This window comes from Hyposmocoma kahamanoa, unplaced genomic scaffold, assembly GCF_003589595.1.
Source record: "Hyposmocoma kahamanoa isolate Upper Pololo Valley unplaced genomic scaffold, ASM358959v1 65, whole genome shotgun sequence".
Taxonomy (NCBI): Eukaryota; Metazoa; Arthropoda; class Insecta; order Lepidoptera; family Cosmopterigidae; genus Hyposmocoma; species Hyposmocoma kahamanoa.
In genome coordinates, this window is record NW_020653853.1 from 6654974 (window position 1) to 6673751 (window position 18778).

Sequence of the window (18778 nt, forward strand, 5' to 3'; positions counted from 1 at the left end):
TAGATGTGTCGGTTACCACTAGGCTTGCGACTTGTCAGTGCCGTCACTATTCAAGATTTTTTTCTCACAAAAAAGCTTTCTTTAGTATATTGCGTTGGAATCCCATCCTATATTTAAGACTGACCCTCCGCGTCATTCCATCATCGCCTTCACAAAACCTCGTAAACTAACGAATGCGTGTTTGCGGCAGTTTTCATTTGATGAATGCGTTTGAGTCGACCGACCGCGGCTTAGCGTTTAACGAAGACAAATCGCTTGGCTGACCGACACAGGTGTTGGAATTTCCACAATTATTATATACAGTTTGTACTTATATATCTACAAAAGAAAGAGGAGGATGAAGAGAGACATTGACAGACAACTAGTAGGCTGGAATTGAAAAGCTTGCAACAAATCACACGACAATTTCCCGGCCGAAACCTATGTCACTCGTGTGCCGTCACATCGTAGAATGTTCAGACTAGACTCGGTTCGGTTTGAAATTGTAAGTGTGCTCTGGAGAAGGATGCTGAATAATGTTTTGATGACCCCAGGGGTCATCAAAACATTATTTCAGACATATCTATATCTGTTAGTGATAAAAAGGGCAACGTTTAAGAAACTCGTAGTGCTAGTGTAATCCACTTACAATTGCAATGATATCGATATGCAGTCCTAATACATTTTTAATTCAATCTTTCTAAACAACATAAGTCTTATGAAGGATCCTATACTCAGCATAGAGTGCTTTTAAGTTCAACAATAAGAAAAAACAACACAATGTTGTTTAAAAAATTCGTATAAAAAATCATTATTTATTGGTGTTTACGTCGACACTAACATAATTTAGTTCTTCAAAGTAGTTATTCATTTATATAATTTAATAAATGTTACTACAATACAAGTCAGTACTTTAATGACAAAATGTAATAATATTGTAACACATTTTGATAATAAAATTAATAAATAAATCTTGAATTGTGTTATATTATATTATAGCCATATTATTGCAATTTATTTAATTGGAATTTTCTCAGTGACATACTTCTTACATACATATGTTTAATAGGGAACAATTTAAGTGACTAATTTAAGCCTCTTCGGTCTGCCTCCATTTCGTATTGTTATCCCTAACACCGGGATCATTTGAGTAACATTATTTTGATTTTAAGACATTATGTACCAATAAATACGTTGAGTATTGAGTATTGACTCTGTTTTACCGCGAGGACACATGTGCGACTAAAAGATGATCTAAAAATAAATGGGACGTGTGTTGTGAATCTCTTTTGATCGACTCAAATAAATTGGAATGTGTCCCTTGCGAGCCACTGGAGGCGAGGTTACTATTGACACATTCTGTCGTCACATATTGAAAATCCTTATCAAAAGGACCATGCTTCTGAATGACCAACATTTTTAACATGACTGCTTTGTATACCTTTTGTCAATCATGCCCGACAAAACGAAAAATAGGGGGAACTTATTTTTATTAACTTGTGAAAATATATGGGAAATAATGAAGATTTTTTTATAATATTATTATAAGAAATTTTATAATAATATGAAGTGACGGGACGTACAATTCGTGCGCCTGATTGTAAGCTACACGCCTGTCCATAACAGTTGCAGTGCCACTCAGAGCTTTAAACCGCAAAGATCTGAGGGGCACTGCGACTGCGCCAGTTACCCTGAGACATAAAGTTGACATGTCCCATGTGCCTGTAATTTCACCAGCACCCTTATCCTTCTAAACTGGAACGCAGTAATGCTATCAATACTGCTTGGCGGCAGAAATAAGTAAGGTGGCAGTCTTCCCTGGACAAACTCTTTCATAAGGAGCTCTACTGCTGCTACTGGTTCCGAAAAACGTTCCGAGAAAGTTCAGGAGATAGCCTTAATACTAAGCTGTGTTAAAATGAGCTACTGAAGCATAAACACGGCATATATGGACAAAATTAATCATATTTAGCAAATAATTAAGAACTTATTGAAATCACAATTTTACGAAAACAAAAATGCACCTCCGAATAATAATACTAAACTTCCGAAAGAAAAACTAACTTACCAATGAATATGTCCTATGTCGTACTCATAACACTTTTTCCATATAATGATAATTAATTATAGTTTAACAAGCAAAACTTCTACAATGTATAAGGCCAGAGAAGAAGGGGGAAATACTGTATTGCTACATTTTTTTATATTAAGTGACGGGACGAACAAGTCTTGCGCCTGACCGTAAGCTACACGCCTATTTATAACAGTTGCAGTGTCACTAAGAGCTTTAAATCGCAAAGATCTGAGGCGTACTGCCACTGCGCCCGTCACCCTGAAACATAAGGTGACAAGTCCCATGTGCCCGTAATTTCACCACCAAAATGGTGTAATTACTGTTAAATAACGGCCCTACAAAAATATACAATACACCTAAGCATATTGTCTAAAGTATGTGCTAATGTGTTATACGATAGAATATACTTTATCCTTGTATAAAATCCACAGGCTAAAAGAAAGTCTAAAACAAATTGTTTAAGAAAATATATATTAAAAAAATCTAACTTTGTTGTTTGTTGTTTTTATATAAAGATTTCAAGATTTTCTGAATTTGTAAGTGAAGCACTCCCTATTAGTTGTAAAATTCACAGTTATCACAAAATTTGAAAATTGCCGAGCGGTTTAACGATGCTACTCAACAATAAAGACCACAGATAAAGGAATAACAATTTCTCCGTTTACTAAAAACAAATCACGTTTCGAACCGTTTAGGTAATAGGTACACGTTCATAAACAAAATGTCAAACACAGTTTTGTCAGTAATAAGTAATAATCAGTGGTCGGATAATTGGATGCTTATTTACCTACGATTCCGTTACAATTAGTTAATATGGAATGCGCTTCTGTATCGAATAAATCCCTCAACACCGGGATCCGGGATTGTCGAAATTTTTAAGTATAAATTGGAATAAAATTAATCGTTTAAAATTGTAATTGTGTAGTAAGTTCTTATCGGGGTGACAGAGGGAAACCAGGTTTTTCCAATAGGATGCTTTTATTTGACAAACATATACAGATGTAGAACGTCGGTGGTGCAGTGGGAAAGGACTCCCCCTAATCGACATATAGTCGAGGACCCGTACGCACGTTCCAATTAGGAAGCGGCTCAGGGTGCAACAACTACGTGTTACGTTCTAAAGCGGAGTTCCAAATAGGAAGCAGCGCTAGAAGCGTAGCACAGTGCAGTAGGTTCAACGGTAACGACCTAAAGCAGAGTTCCAAACAAGGAAGCAGAGCTAGATGCGTCGTAAGTTGGATTATATTCATGTTCGCATCGCCGCCAGTAGTCATTCCGCGAGGGAAAATCTTAACATCGCGATTATGTTACAATTGTAATTTTATGTAATATTAAAATTAATTTTTATCACGCATAAAATAAGTAAATAATAGGTTACAGGCCTCTTCTTATAAAGGGAAGGGGGAAAAGTTGCAGTTTTAATATTTGTTTACCGTACCAACGTTTAAATTTAAACTTGATACTTCCGTCTGTTCACAATACTGAAATCCAGTTGTCATATTACTTATCATTAGATATTTAAGATTTCTAGTGAACAGAAATTAAGATTTCTGTTATAGTACTTGTATTATTGCAACATGTCACGTCATTCCGAATTTGGCCGAATTTAAAAGAAGACGAAATATATTTTAAAAAGCAGCTTCCATATTTCGACAGCATTCTTTTTTTTTATGAAACCAATTGACAGGATGAATAAGTCGTACGACTGGTGGTAAGACACACGCCTGCACAAGGCAGTGCCATTGCGTCCATTACCCTATGACATACGTAGACAAGTCCCAAGTGCTTGTAATTTCACCAGCTCCCTTACTGTTCAAAACCGGGATGAAGCAATGATCACATTACTGCTTGGCAGCTGATATATTATTATTTAGGTAAGGTGGCAGCCCTTTCAGAATTCAGATGGCAAAACTCTTTCACAATGAGCTCTACTACTGCTTCTAAAAAATCATGAGAATAAGTGAATTTTAGCTATAAAAGCTTTCGAATATCCGACCACTAGCAACAGCTGAGTACTATGATAAGTAAACATAGGGCCTGTGTATAGGCACAAGCTATTAGACTACTATAGAGCAGTCTAATAGCTTGGAGGCCAAAAACATACGACATATTCATCATTAGATTATGGCTTGCTACACTGGAACACTGTTTATTGATCTATGAACATCTTCTATATTTGGCTACTGTTACAAGGTCTCTGGTAATTTGGTGAAAGTTTTATTTGCTATCGGGTTTCTAGAGGAATCATTAAGCATGACGGATTTTGATAAAATGGTGTAAAGATCTTGACGTTAATTAATTACTTGACTGTCAGATTCTGCAACGAGAATCGGCACGTTAGTAGCCTAATGGTACCATAAATATTATAAGTATGGTAACTTCAAACAAACGTAGCAGCGCGGCTTGTATGTGTGCCCGCCTGCCGCGCGTCATGTACGGACGTACACATTGGTACAAGAATGAAAGTCGCGTGAGACAACAAAACAAGAAATACAGTAGAAGTTTAGTTTGCGTTGCACGTATGCCAACAGTTCGCGGAGTTCCACAAACTTGACTGCGCCATTTGCGCTTTATACGTTAAGGTCGTGTCAATTATCTCGCGCAAAATCTAGAAAATCGTAGAAAAATGCCTTATTTCGCTATTTTGCAGGGCAAAAATTATAGTCGCACATGTAATGTTATGTGTCTCAGGCCGCGCGGAGTTAACAATAATAATAATAACGGTTTATTTTTTCAACACAAGGAAATAAATGTACAATTATTTGATAATAGAGTAACAATTTAAAAGTTGTGTCCCTTGTGAGAGACTGGAGACCGTATTAGGCAACTAAACCTGTATTTCAGCTCACCTGGCCCTCACCCTCTCCGAGTAGTCTTAAGTAAAATCAATAATCTTAAAAGAAAAAAACAATATTTTGTAGAGCAATAAAAATTGTAAATAATAATAATAACGCACACACTCAACATAGCCCTGCACTAGGGAAACCCTGTGTCGCGGGTGCCATGGACACACACATAGACAACCACAAATTACACCCAAAATACAGCAAAGTAATTTTTTAAGTAATTGTGTGTAATGTTCCCAATCCGCATCGGGCCAACGTGGTAACTACTGCCGAAGCCCTCCTTTTGTGCGAGGAGGCCCGTGCCCAACAGTGGGACTACATAGGCTAACTATTATAATTTAAAGAAAACATTATTTCTTCTGTAGTCAATAGTCATGGATCAAAATGTTGAATTATTGCACAGTTGAGCCGTCTTTTTATGGAAATTTACAAGTTTTGTGAGTCTTGTGAATCTATTGTGTTTCAATTTTATTAATGTTTAATGAGAATCTGCCAAATTACGACTCTTGATCTAGGTTCCAAATTTAAATATCCGGATTTGAATCCGGAAAATAGTTTCATTTCCTAAACTTGGTTTATATTAATTAAATTTTTATTGAATTGATAATCAATTATTTTTTGGGAAATTACTCCACTAGTTTGTTATAATTATTAATACACAGATCGAACACTCAGAAAAAACACTCAGAAAAAGTTCCTTCGATCCGATCGGAATTGTATTAATAATTGGTTTATATTATTATGAATCATGGCATGTCGGCACAACTGTCTTCTTAGATCATCTAATAGAAAAGTTTTTTGATGAATGATCTACACAAATGACATAGGTATAAATTAAACATAAGCGACTTAAAAAAATCACGTGTAACTTTATTAAGCTCTCAGGAAATGTCATTATGAATAACAACGGTAGGTATTCATTAAAGCCTGCTCCTGCTGCTGTTATGTGTTTTGGTTGCCTTTAGAGTGTCAGTTACGTAATTAATTATTTATATACTCACACCCTTAGATTCCCATTGGGGTAGGCAGTATCGATCGCCACTAGCACGATCAATATTGTCTAAAGAACGTGGTAATTTGTTATACGATAGGATGTACTTCTCCCGATCATATAAAATACATATACAGACGTATCGACGAGCGTAAGCAGCGCATGCTTCTTGCGCACACGAGTCGCACGCTCTCCAAAGACGCTGTGGCCCCCGAAGAGTTGTCGATCGTTCGTGAACGAATAAATTTGAAAACTACTTATAAAACATTTGTACGATTACAGGTCCTTTTACTAAACTTACCCCAAGTTTGCTTACGTTAAATGTTAATCCGTTGTAAGGGAGTGTTTTTATATCATATTAGCTGTTTTTATATGGGTTTTGTTTTGTTGCAGCCTTAAGGTTTTACCTTTACTTTACGAATTCTTTTCTTTTCCTGTGGCTTTTCTTTCTTATTTCTTTATGAACTTCTATTTAATTACGCGAGGCTTTAAAATTTAGTTTTTGAAATATCGTGTACACCTAATTCAGAAATCTACCTGAACCAAATGGCGTAATTACACGCAAAAAGTCCTATAATCGGCAACAGATCACCCGCCTGTTATACTCCAGGCACATCAAGAACGAATGAAGCCTCTAAAATGCTTCCACTTGTAATGTGTAGCGTGATCCGTAACTACCACCGAATTCCGACATAAGTCTGGGACACGTAGCAAACTTGATATTGTGATAAAACTACTGTCTATCTCATTATGAAATTCAAATTGTAAGTATTGTCATCTAACTTAGTATAAGTGAACTAAACTCTTATATTGAAATACGGCTTCAGTTTTGAGAAATATGACATTTTGTCGACACAAAGTGTCATATTTCTCGTATTATAATCCAACGATTCTGCATTCGGGACACGCCACCGCTGTCAGGTTTTAGGCATTTCGGATTTTTTTCCCATAAGATCCGTAAGGTTTATGAAATTTTTGTGCCCTCCAGTTGGTTTTCGACCATGCATTGTTTTTTCTTTGTAGATTTTCGTTTTGATGAATAAGTAGAAGTGCGTGGTCTGGTGGCTTTGGAGAAATGCCTGGGTATTCTTACCAAAGTACAGATGCATCATAAGAAAAGAAAATAAACCTATTTCAACAAATTTGCAAGAAAGTAAATTCAATGCTTGTATTAAAAGAGAGTTTTGCAGCCCGTTACAAAGGTAAACGGTACCGTTACTTAGCAAAGTGTCAAGAATGCGACTCGTAGTTTACGACTTTGGCACGACTACGCCCCGTTTATTGGACCAAAACGGAGGGGAACTTGTTATTTCCCGTGTTTCCAAATTCGTTGCTGGGTTATAACAAAGTATAAGAAGAATCCTTCAAATTAACTCGGCAATGTCATGTAAAACGCCGGCTAAAGAAATTTTCGTGCATCATGTAATAAATACTCTTTACAAATTTGCACTTCCTGTTCTCACTCTGTCATGATTTCGCCAATTTTATAAGTCTAACGAGGTAATGCGCTTCGAGCTTCGTTTCTTTATTATTTTCTTAAAATGTAATCATCTTACTTTGAAACTTATCACGGCATTGGATTATTTCAATCTTTTCTTTTTATTACAATATATTATTTCGAGTAATTCACCTGTTTTTGTTCTTACGTATATCATAAAATAAGTTGGATTTGCATTAGTATTCTTAATATAATAAAGGCAACATGTTTTCGTAGGTAGTTTCTTTTACGAAACGATTACTTTTAACCGACTTGAAAAAAGGAGGAGGTTCTCAATTCGTCAGTGTTTTTTTATGTATGTTACGCGATAACTTCAGCATTTAAGAACCGATTTTAGTGGCTCCATTTAAATTTGAAGAAAATAATCCACCTCTAAGGGTGGCAAACTAGGGGATGAATGACTTTTGAGGTTTTTTATTTAGAAATATTATTTTTTATTAAGAAATTACTCTTATTTACTAGTATAATAGTAAGATGGCAGCCTACCAGTAGCCTTGAGGTTATTTCCCCAGTCGTTTCTGTTTTGTTTCAAAATGCAAATCATTTATCGAGTAAATGTAGTTTTAAATGCACTTTATGATGATTTATGTAACTACAACTGAGACAGTTTACTGCAAGTTGTATTAATTCAATTTTTCCTTCTTTAATTATTTTTGTAAAAATTCAATTTTTTCTATACATTTTCATTTCCAACGTATTCCAAGCTTGCGCGAAACATTTTCATTTGACTTATTTGTATTCAGAAGCTATTTGCCATCTATCTCTCTCACACTTGCTACGGTTTATGTTCGAAAAGGAGTGGGTTACTAACATCGTTTCACTCCACCGAGTAATATTTTTATTATTAAAAGCTACGCTACGTTCTTGTCGATGTGGGAAAAACTTAGTCTTGCATTTGATATACAAGAACTTTCAATACTTTGCAATGCTTCAGTTTTATATGAGGGCCATATCATTTCAGCTAAAAGACATTATCTGCTGAACGTAGGCCTTCCAGCGGAATCCCGCAGCCATCACCAGGTCATCAGTCCACCTTGTGGGTGGTCTGCCCACGCTGCGTCTTCTGGTACGCGATCGCCACTCGAGAACTCTTCGGCCCCATCGGCCATCTGTTCTGCGAGCAATGTGCCATGCCCATTGCCGCTAAAGTTTTGCAATTCTTTGGACTATGTCAGTTACTTTGGTTCCCTTGCGGATATCCTCATTACTGATTCAATCTCGCAATGAAACTCCTCCAGTGTACTTTGAGTGACATTGTGCCTTCTTATGAGGTCCATAGCGAGCGACTACACAAGTTGTGGCGAGGGGCCACATAAGTTGAGGTTAGTTGAGGTTATTTGAGTGAAGGCTATTGCCATAGTATAAACGACAAGTATGGTAACTCCATACAACAGTAGCACGATTATAGTAGCAGCGCGATTCGTATGTTGCGCGTCATAACTTGCGTTGCATAGCGCTGGTCGTCCTACGAGCCTTTCATTATTATGCGCATGTGTGCATCCGTATACGGCGTGTAACGGGAGTACGCACATACAAGCCACACTGCTACGTTTGTATGGAGTTACCATATTGGTTTTATTATACTATGCCATTGCTTCGACTATATTTCTTACAAGTACATAACGCCGAGTTTTTATGACATGCCATATCATAAATGTCTTACATGCCAACAGTAAATGTGTCACAACGTTGCTTCGAAATTCGCGGAACGACCACGGCAGCTTTAAGAATCTCGACAATTTTTAAAGTTCGCTATACGTTAGGTCGTATTATATCCATACACGCTAGACGCTTGGTGAGTGAGGTGAGAATTTTTGAACTATTCGTTGGAAATATTATTGAATTGTCGTAGATAGTCTGTCGTATTCAATTTATTCCGATATGAAGCTGATCTTCATACAAATGAACTACCTCTATAGTTACGTTATCCGTTTCTGCTCTAACTAAAATATATTAACTAAATTGATATACATATATTCTGTGTAGCTAAATACAACTGTCTACAATTTTAACTTGAATCGATGGTTTTTTTTATGATATCAAGTGATGGGACGAACAAGTTGTGCGTCTGGTGATAAGTGACACGTCTGTCCATAGCAGTTCCAGTACCACTCGTAGAAATATCTGAGGAGCACTGCCACTGCGCCCTTTACTCTATGACGTAAGTAGACAAATCCTGTGTGCCTGTAATTTCACCAGCGCCCTTCAAAACCGGAACGCAGTAATGCTTACCGGTTGGCGGCAGAAATAGGTTAGGTGGCAGTACTTCCTGGACGAACTCTTTCACAGGGAGCTCTACTGCTGCAAAATAAATAAATGTACGAAATAAATAAAAAATTGACACCAAAATTGCAGGCGTGTGGAAAAGTTTTATTTCGCTTATTAACTTCGACACGTTTTTAATGCTATAATGTAGGTCGACCCTAATGGTCAAATGTACCATTAGGGTCGACCTAATAATGAAGCTCGGCAAACTGGGAATATTTCCCGCTCATAGGAGAATAGGTAATAAGGTACGAGTGAATTTGGAATAAGTAACTTGACGTCAATCAGTGGAAGTGCTTTTAGATATACATATAGGTGATGACTGTGTACTATTATTGTCATTGAAATATAGACATGTTGTACTGTAAATAAAGGGTGTCTAATTTAACACTTCTCAAGTATTTATTTATTTTATTACGGATAACAACAACTTATGGTTTTCAGGTTACATTAAAATGAATTATAGTTCATTTCACATAGGATGGGTACTGTGACATTTCTAATTTTTACGCTGCATATGTAGTAGGTGCCTAGCTAAAGTCTGTTAGTAGCAGAAGAGCACTTTGTGAAAGCGTTCGTCCAGGGAAGTACTGCCACCTTACCTATTTCTGCGCGCCAAGTAGTAATGTGACTTTTTTTTTTTTATAATATCAAGTGACGGGACGAACAAGTCTTGCGCCTGTGTCTTGGTAAGAGCCTGTCTAAAACAATTGCCGTGCCACTCAGAGCTTTAAATCGCAAAGATCTGAGGGGCACTGCCATTGCCCGTCATCCTGAGACATAAGTCGACAAGTTCAATGTACATGTAATGTGACATTACTGCTTGGCAGCATGATAGGCAGTTCTTACTGTGTTCCAATTTTGAAGGGCGGTGAAACTATAGGCACACGGGACTTGTCAACTGAAAACAAACACTAATTACAAAGCGGCACTTGCGAGCTATTACGCCTACGCCTACGCATTGCTCAAATACGGCGTTATGCTGTGGGGTAATAGTACGAATAAAGGAGATATTTTCGTAATGCAAAAGAAATGCAATCTCGATACTCATGAATCTAGGCTCTCAAGATAGCTGCCGACCATACTTTATTAAAGAAAACCTTCGTACTATACGCACTTGAATCAGCATCACTCATTAGGAAGCATTTACAATAATTTAAATACATAAAGAGTTTGAGAAGGAGTAATCATCTGGAACTCCCCAAACCAAAATTAGAAATGTACAAAGTCAGCCCATAAATATACAATGAAATACCGCCTGACATAAAAAAAAACAAGCAAACGATAATATATTCTTTAAAAATTTAAGAAAATATTTAACTAATAAAAGCTATTGTAAAATTGAAAAGTACATAAATAAATAAATAATGAAATAATGACAAAATATTTCAACAATTATACTCCAAATGAACACAATGAATAAAACTATAAATACTTAATAATTAATTGATAATGAGTTTATACACACGTAATTTCTGACGAATTTATAATATTAATTAATAATATTCCCTCGACCCTCTCCATGACGTTTTTTGCTTTAGTTTTAGAATTTATTTTGACATCAATTTTAAATTTTGATATTTTTTGTTTACGCCTCTCAATTCCTATTCTAAAATTTATATTTTTTATTTTGTTTAATTACATATTTTCATATTATATTCAATATCTTGACTTGGAGCGCCCTATTCGGGGTCATGTACTACACTCTAGTCGTAATGTAACACCTGACTATGTACATGTTATGCCTCAGTGTGACTGACGGACGTAGTGGCAGTGTCCCTTAGGCCTGAGTGGCACTACAACTGCTATGGGCAGTCGTGTTGATTACCATCAGGGGCATGACTTGCTCCTTTTGTCAATTAATATCATCAAAAAGTACTATGTAATATAATCGAACTTAGCGATATCAACGCGGTGTCATATGACGCAGTGTACTTGAACATCGTTGACCTATTTTTTAGAACTCTTTATTTAGTAAGGGGATTTGACCGCTATTGACATTTGGCCCGTTTACAAAAACAACACGTCAAAAAGACAATACAATCCATCAAAATACAACCTAACCAAACAAGGTATACAAAATTTGAACATCGACATAACGATGTGGATGGCCACACATATGTATATACGCTTTTGTATATTTCCTTAAAACATAATTCACATATAATAAGATATTACATTGTATAATAATGGAGAATTCTTGCAAAATGTACATTTTGAAAAATTTATTATTATTATGTTTTATTACATTTTAAGCACGTAGGTGTGCATCTGCCCAGGGTACTGAGTATGTTTTATAATATAATATGTGTATTAGACATACCTATTTGCCTCCTGACATGAGGTCAGACCCTTGTGGTTCCTATTGTAAAAAATAAAACTGGTGATGTGTCTGATAACTACAACTACAGACCGATTTCATTGGCTAAAGTTACGGCGAAGGTATTTGACGGTCTCCTTGATAAACAACTTGATAAACACCTACACCTACATGATGCCCAGTTCGGGTTTCGGGCTGGGCTTTCGACTGAAAGTGCCATTTAGTTTGAAGGAGACTGTGGGTTCCTATTTGCAGAGAGAAATTCCTGTTTATGGTTGTTTTTTAGATGTCTCAAAAGCTTTTGATCTTGTTTCTTATCGGACACTGTGGGACAAGTTATGGGCTAATGGCATGAGACGAGAGTTAGTGGATTTGTTTGTGCATTGGTATGCGCATCAGGAGAATTATGTAAGATGGGCGGGTGAGTTCTCGGACATGTATAGGCTGGAGTGCGGGGTGAGGGCAGGGGGGGCTAACGTCTCCAAAGCTCTTCAGCTTGTACATGAACGATTTGATTGTTGAGCTCAGCAGCATGCATGCGGGTTGTTCTATTGATGTCGGCTGTTATGAATCCAAAACATGTATATTTTAGTAATAAATTTTAATTTTTGATTGTATGTATTATTTAATTATTTTATTTCATTTAAATTTGAAGAAAATATTCTACCTCTAAGGGTGGTAAACTAGGGGATGAATGACTTTTGAGGTCGGATTTTGTAACCGGAGGTTAGGTTATTATTATTAACATAGTTGTAGGGTTTTCTTGTAATGTATACTAACGCCATGGACCCATATAGTCTTTAATAAACAATTTTGAATTTGAATTATTCGGTTTTTTGTGACTCATTGAACTGGATAAGCATAAAAGGGCTATTCCACCGGCGAAGGAGACGACAGAAGCTTGTAAGACGACATTTCAATTCTCACGTAGCGCATCTTCGGAGGAAATGGTCTAGATTGACGACACGCGAATTTAAATATTTGTTGGTATAATTAATATTGAAGTCTATTATTGCCCGCATAGAGTTATAAGTCTGCAAAAGATACACGATTCTCGAGACGCTTCGCATCAATCTCGAGATTGTTGATCGTACATACACCATGTACGGTTTAAGATTTAAAAAAAAATGATTTTTCGATAAATAATATGCAGTAGTACAAAGATCGAATACTCAGAAATAATTCCTTCGATCCGGCCGGATTCGAACCGACGCCTTCTAGCTTACCGTGCCAGACGCTTATACCAGCTAAGCCACGGAACGAACCAGCGGACCTCACAAATTTTTTTTTATGTGTTTGCGTCGTGTCTTTGTATTTGGTTTTTAACGACTCTTTAGTCGTAGCGCCATCTATGAGAAATCTATGAAAGATTTATCACCCAGTTAGTACCTTTACAGCTACCAGTCCTGGCGAGAGATGTCATATTCACTGTATTTAAAATTTTTATTTTACGTTGCTGAACGGAATGGAAGCAAGTTTTTGTAACAAAATTATACATGGCATAATATACTTTATGTCAATTGTGTAACATACAACCGAGATACGAATTCTCCTGAAGACGCGCGCTCTGTTTTTTAGTTCGTATCTAGTAGGGCTTTCAGTTTCGCTGCATATCCGCGTTCTGTGAAAAAATATCGATACTCGGTGACTTTCGAAACTATTTCAAAATTAGGTTTCGATATTTAAAAGCTAGGCATTTGAACTGTAAAAATATGATATTTTCATTAAGTTCATTGTTACCTGAAATCATAAAATGAATAATTATTTATTATGGTTTTTTTACGTTTTCGTGGTGGATAGCGTAAGAAATAAAGGACGTTTAATACAATTTCAGATAGAATGACCATTTTGTTCCTACCATTCATCAATCTCCACAGGTTATAATAAGCTCCACATTATAGCGTCGCCATGTCCATGTAACATGTATAAAAAATACTGTACAAAATGTATTAAAAATCTACTAAAGATTTTTAATACATTTTAATTGAGTGATTTAAGTCTCAAAAGCCTCGATATTCCCGAGACTGAAAACATCAGTCTCGAATATCGAAAATGCCAAAAAATTTTCGTGAACGAAATTCCCGGGATGAAAGCCTTAGTATCTAGTTTGGACGTTACACAAGAGACATAAGTTTATTATGTTACGGTTAAAAAAATTCGCTTTTATTTTAGTACCTATACTCATACGTTGGTATTGAATTTGTAGTGTCGCTCCTACAAGTAATAGCGTATTGGCATTTGACTCGCCTACGCCACTCTCCTCCAGGTTGACGGTCGAACACTGAAGAGCCTTTGAGATATTTGTGATTTAAAGCTCTTAGTGGCACTACAACTACTAAGGACAGGCGTGTTGATTACCACCAGGCACATGACTTGTTCGACCCGTCACTTGATAAGTAATCTCAGTACAATGTATTAAAAAAAACCGACCTCAAAAGTTAGTGGAATTACATCTATTTGCCAAGTTGTTGAAATCGTTTCTCGAATTGTTTATAGAAATCGGTTACTGGAAAGTGTGCAAAACCGGATTCATCCCCTAGATGGTCACCCTTAGAGTGTAACACATTTTTTTGGTAGGTCTCCTAAATACAAAACAAAAACAAAATTTATCTTGTCTCCTTGGTATTTTTCACCATTCTTGTACAAAATGTCTCTTTGACGTTATAGTTTAAAAATATTTAGTAAATTCCTCGACTCTTAAGTGTTGGTGTAATCTATTATTTAAACCATTCACATATATATTACCTGTTGGTGAACGATTTTTCTATAAAATCAATATCGTGAACGGGTACCCTTTAGTTTGACATATTTTTGAAGACACCAACCCTGGCTAATTTTTCTTGTATGGTAACGCAGAAATCGATTTATACGAGTATAAACTCGATTTTACTTCTGTAGTCGAGCTTTACGTAAATTATAGCTTTTCTTTAATATTTCCATGTCGAACGCCGCCAACTAGTTTGCCAAGTACTTTCTATAAAGTAATATACGTAAACCTGGAATCGCCATGTATTCCAGCGGGTTTAGGTGATAAGACTTGGGAGCTTCATATAGATGAATCGATAGATGATAGAATGTGGCGTTGTTCGGGGGTAACATCTCTTAGGAGGAATTCGGCGGAAGCTTATCTTTTCTGTTCGACACGTCGGCTCGCAAGGTGTTCCTGATTTCTACATCTTCTGCGGTGATTTATCCCATGGGGGGCATGGTCCTCCAATGCCTTCTTTTATAAGGACAGCCAGGAATAGCCAGATGCCGTAATTATGGGTCTCCGAACCCTGTACCAGATGTAAAACCCGTGTCACCGGACCGCATGGGTTTTTTTTCTTCTTTGGTACTAGTAATTTCAAATCTCGCCGTCAACTGAATGGCTGAGACAAATGCGCCGTAACTTTTGTTCGGCTGTGCCCGACCACGTGTCATGAGCTCCACGGGTGGTACGCACGGGTGGCGGCATGTATATATAACTGCGTTACTCCTGTGGCAACTACGCTGTCTTTGCAGCGGGTCTGGTATGTAATCTAAAAGTGCATCCGGTAAACCAGGTCAGTGACGTATAAGTGATGTGTCCATGTACCACACATGTACTTTCAAAAACTCTTAGTGCAGTGTATTAGCTCTAAGTATACTAAAAGTTAACCTCTTATATGTAACTGATAAGAACAGTAAGCATATCTATACACTCCTAATGTAAACTCGGGGAAGTAAAAATAGTAGTTCTCGATACTGTACCCTTACATTAACATTAACTGTAACATAGGTAACATGTAATAACAGTAAATTTAAAATAAAGCATCTGGTTATTTCTACTTGAAACTTGTTTTCGTTGTGTGTAAGGCGCCCTTCCTTCTACTCGCTTTTAAATTTTACACGCAGCACCAGGTCAACCAGAACTCGCGCACAAACCAGTCTCATGCTCACTCAAACCGACTGGAGCTGACCATTACAAGAGATGGAATTATTTATTATTAGAGGTATTTTCTTCAAATTTAAATGGGACCACTACTGAGGTACCCTCTTTCCAACAAAAAAGAATCATCGAAATCGGTTCTCAAATATTATCTGTATGTTATCTGTAGGTGTATTTTATTTTTATTTTTTTCGCTTATACTCGTATCACTTTATAGCTTTTACTTCCTGACCATTGAGTGAAAAACTAAAAGAGCACTTTGTTTCAAAATGTTGGTATTCAATACTTATGACCTAGATAAACAACACAATACAATATAAATATTCTTTATTAATACAATATATATATATATATATATATATATATATATATATATATATATATATATATATATATAACAAAAAATAAAAAGACAGGTACAACAGGCTGTACGGCAATCTCTTCCGGGCAACCTTCGGGTTACAGGAAAAACTGTGAGATAGTATTTAATTGAGGGCGCAACAGAATACGTATTTAAAACACATATTGCACATACACAAATAAAAATAAATTGATAAACGTATTTAGCCAGAAAATCTTTTTTATTTCGAAGACATTACTCAACTATTTTTACGCTCCAAAGACTTTGATTAAATCAAGTTTTTTGATCACAAAAGGGAATAAAGTCTGCGCTGGAAGCGGTTAAGTTTGAAACAAAATTCTTAGTAATCAAAAGAAAAGTTGAATGAAGAATGAGTCATCTAATCTTACCCTATTATAAGTTGTGCAAACGCAGCGGAGGTTTAAATCGGATTTTTTTTTTTCCGTTTTCATAATGAGCGTTTGAATCGTAAAGTTTGAGAAATTAGACACAAACTTCATTAATTTCACAAACATTTCATGATGTAAAAAAAACTCAGAGGGTCATAACTTTAAAAGAGAAAAAAAAACTAACGTAATGGATATTTTTAGCGAAATTGAGTTATTAACATATCTAAAACCAACTCCAAGACATTATTAAGCTACCATTTAATTTCTCTATCACCCTCCAAATTAAGGAAGCTCTGTACCGATGTCACTGTGCGGGAATTGAGGTAACTCTGGCCTGGATTCCCGGTCACAGTGGGATCAGTGGCAACGAAGCAGTAGACGCCTTTGCAAAGGATGCGACAAGAGTTGGCGCATGCAAATATCATAAGTGCTTTCCCAGAGATCTGCTCGCCATGTCCAAACCCCAAATGCTAGCCTCCTGGTCGGAACTATGGCAGGAATCACGACAAACTGTTGGTAGACACTATGGTAACCTCCAACTAAATCTACCCACTAAACCTTGGTTTTTTAAACGTCGCGATTTGCCTAAAAACATCACTTCCACCATTATACGTTTGCTCTTAGGCCATGTTTGCACCCCGTATTTTTGCGTAAGATCAGAGTCCGAGATCACTCTCTGTGCGAGTGCGGCCTAGAGGACGGTACCTTGGAACACATTTTTTTTTCAATTGCCCTAATATTGCTGTTCCACTTTATAACTTACTTCCTTCAAAATTCCCCCGCCCCATTAACATAAACAACCTCTTAACTCTAGTGTTCTCCCCCATATTGTTACTCTACGTAAATTTATCCACTTAAATAACATATATTTATAAATACATGTTACATATTTGTGTTGTCTTTTGTTTTAGATTCTCAACTGAGGACCCCCGTGTATCAACTCATCAACACCGGTTAATGTCCTATAAGAGCTCAGCGTATTTTTTTTGTTTTGTTTTTTTTTCTTTCAACCGTGACATTGGCAAAAATCATCATTTCTCATAATGATGTAGTCATAAAAATAAAAAGTGAAGTGAAAACCAGCAAAATGAGATCTACAACCCCCTATAAGCGGTTTTTTTTATATATTATTTAGTTACAGTTTTATTATTTATGCAAAATCAGCGTAATTGACATTTTCAAAAAAAGTAGTTATTTGTCATGCAAGACTGCAAAGTTGTTGTTTGACGCGAGTGCTTGTATTGGAACAAGCGAAGGACACTGAGACAGAATGATTCAAAAATAGAATCCTGAGCGTAGCGAGGGTTTCAAGACACGAGACGCAAAACAACTTTGCTGCCTATTGAAACCACAACTTTTCACCTCACCATAGCGAGGAAAATGGTAGGTGAAAGAAAAAAAATGAACAAATCAGTTTTAAAAAACAAAATTAGTTATCGTTGTCAGTTTCATGTCAACAATAATAAGAATAAAATATACCGCGGATTTATATTACACAAATTATGCACGATAAATTGCGTAGTTCAATGTGTCATTTTATTTTTTTTTTCATTGAAAGAAATAGTTCGGTGCACCACAGTCCATCGTCGAGTTCGCATTTCAAAAACCTTTTCCATGCTAGCGTGGAAAAAACGCAATTGCACGCAGATTTCTAATGAGAAAGAAAACCTTTACATAAACAAAACATAAACAAAAGGTAACATAAACAAAAGTTTATGTTTAAATAGGAGAGTGATTAAATTTCTCATTTACACGCTTAGAATAATAACGCATAGAATGATAGTTTCATATCAAACGAACTGTCACAAGTGAGGCAAAAACCAAATTCATGTAGGCGTAAGCAACTTGTAACTACGCTCGTCGGCACGCACACAAATATACAAATAATGATGCCATGGAATAACATTTCCCTCAAAAGTGGGGAAATTGTATCTTGCTTAACTCATCATTAAGTTAAAGGTGCCTACAGATTTGCCCGACATTGTCGATCAGGTGCCTACAGATATGCTCGGTTTTGTCGATGAAAAACGAATATAGCACTTATTTGTAAATCCAAGATGGCGGACACGATTTTTCAAAATATGCTATATGGGTATCCTTTTCGAGGTATTTGGGGATGCTCATTACGAATATGGCACTCATTTC